Below are 2,500 nucleotides of genomic sequence, written 5' to 3' on the forward strand. Positions count from 1 at the left end.
GACTTTTGACTTTCCCGGCCGCGGGTGGCCTCCACCCGGCCTCAGCCATCAGCCCTGCCTGCCTCCAGCCGCCTTCTGGTTAATGAGTTATCCAGCCTGGCACTTCGGTTGCGCCAGCGAGACCAAGTCTCGGCTTTGGTTAATGATTTGAGCCGAACCGACCTGCCCCCCGCCACCGCGGGCTGAACTCGGGCAGGTCTGCCGATTTCCCGACTCCTTTCGGGGCCTAATCGGGTCGCGCGAGCCGCCTGGCGCGATCGGGGCCCATGCCCCGGCCTCTGCCAGGCCTCGGGCAGCCGCTTTTGAAGCCCGACCAAAAACCCGAAAAATGGGCAAAAAGGGAATAAATTCCCGCCCAAAAAGGGTGAATAGTCGGTTGGGCGGCAGCCCTGGTCGGTCTCTGCAGACCTGGAGGCTCGAGACGTTTGTTTGGAAAACTCACCAAGTCTCGATTCTGCCACCTCCTACCTCTGTGCAGATACCCCGCCAACCCCCAAGGACAGAAATGACAAGTGTCAAGTTGGCGGGGCGTCGGGCCACCTGCTGCCGGCCATGAGCATCCAAATCCCCGCAAAAGGGGCATTTTCATTTCTTCATCGGGACTTCCGACAATTGCCGAGGTTCAACTCATTAACGTTGTTCGCAGACACTTGCCAGAAAATGCAAGTGGCCACTTTGCCGGGCCGACTCGCTTGCCCAAGCGGGAAACCATCAACCGAAGGCCCGGTAAGGCGGCCGAATCTGACCTCATAGACTTCCACACAACGGGACTTTTGACTTTCCCGGCCGCGGGTGGCCTCCACCCGGCCTCAGCCATCAGCCCTGCCTGCCTCCAGCCGCCTTCTGGTTAATGAGTTATCCAGCCTGGCACTTCGGTTGCGCCAGCGAGACCAAGTCTCGGCTTTGGTTAATGATTTGAGCCGAACCGACCTGCCCCCCGCCCCCGCGGGCTGAAGTCGGGCAGGTCTGCCGATTTCCCGACTCCTTTCGGGGCCTAATCGGGTCGCGCGTGCCGCCTGGCGCGATCGGGGCCCATGCCCCGGCCTCTGCCAGGCCTCGGGCAGCCGCTTTTGAAGCCCGACCAAAAACCCGAAAAATGGGCAAAAAGGGAATAAATTCCCGCCCAAAAAGGGTGAATAGTCGGTTGGGCGGCAGCCCTGGTCGGTCTCTGCAGACCTGGAGGCTCGAGACGTTTGTTTGGAAAACTCACCAAGTCTCGATTCTGCCACCTCCTACCTCTGTGCAGATACCCCGCCAACCCCCAAGGACAGAAATGACAAGTGTCAAGTTGGCGGGGCGTCGGGCCACCTGCTGCCGGCCATGAGCATCCAAATCCCCGCAAAAGGGGCATTTTCATTTCTTCATCGGGACTTCCGACAATTGCCGAGGTTCAACTCATTAACGTTGTTCGCAGACACTTGCCAGAAAATGCAAGTGGCCACTTTGCCGGGCCGACTCGCTTGCCCAAGCGGGAAACCATCAACCGAAGGCCCGGTAAGGCGGCCGAATCTGACCTCATAGACTTCCACACAACGGGACTTTTGACTTTCCCGGCCGCGGGTGGCCTCCACCCGGCCTCAGCCATCAGCCCTGCCTGCCTCCAGCCGCCTTCTGGTTAATGAGTTATCCAGCCTGGCACTTCGGTTGCGCCAGCGAGACCAAGTCTCGGCTTTGGTTAATGATTTGAGCCGAACCGACCTGCCCCCCGCCCCCGCGGGCTGAACTCGGGCAGGTCTGCCGATTTCCCGACTCCTTTCGGGGCCTAATCGCGTCGCGCGAGCCGCCTGGCGCGATCGGGGACCATGCCCCGGCCTCTGCCAGGCCTCGGGCAGCCGCTTTTGAAGCCCGACCAAAAACCCGAAAAATGGGCAAAAAGGGAATAAATTCCCGCCCAAAAAGGGTGAATAGTCGGTTGGGCGGCAGCCCTGGTCGGTCTCTGCAGACCTGGAGGCTCGAGACGTTTGTTTAGAAAACTCACCAAGTCTCGATTCTGCCACCTCCTACCTCTGTGCAGATACCCCGCCAACCCCCAAGGACAGAAATGACAAGTGTCAAGTTGGCGGGGCGTCGGGCCACCTGCTGCCGGCCATGAGCATCCAAATCCCCGCAAAAGGGGCATTTTCATTTCTTCATCGGGACTTCCGACAATTGCCGAGGTTCAACTCATTAACGTTGTTCGCAGACACTTGCCAGAAAATGCAAGTGGCCACTTTGCCGGGCCGACTCGCTTGCCCAAGCGGGAAACCATCAACCGCAGGCCCGGTAAGGCGGCCGAATCTGACCTCATAGACTTCCACACAACGGGACTTTTGACTTTCCCGGCCGCGGGTGGCCTCCACCCGGCCTCAGCCATCAGCCCTGCCTGCCTCCAGCCGCCTTCTGGTTAATGAGTTATCCAGCCTGGCACTTCGGTTGCGCCAGCGAGACCAAGTCTCGGCTTTGGTTAATGATTTGAGCCGAACCGACCTGCCCCCCGCCTCCCCCGGGCTGAACTCGGGCA

Source organism: Pristiophorus japonicus, unplaced genomic scaffold (genome assembly GCF_044704955.1).
Source record: "Pristiophorus japonicus isolate sPriJap1 unplaced genomic scaffold, sPriJap1.hap1 HAP1_SCAFFOLD_1346, whole genome shotgun sequence".
Taxonomy (NCBI): Eukaryota; Metazoa; Chordata; class Chondrichthyes; family Pristiophoridae; genus Pristiophorus; species Pristiophorus japonicus.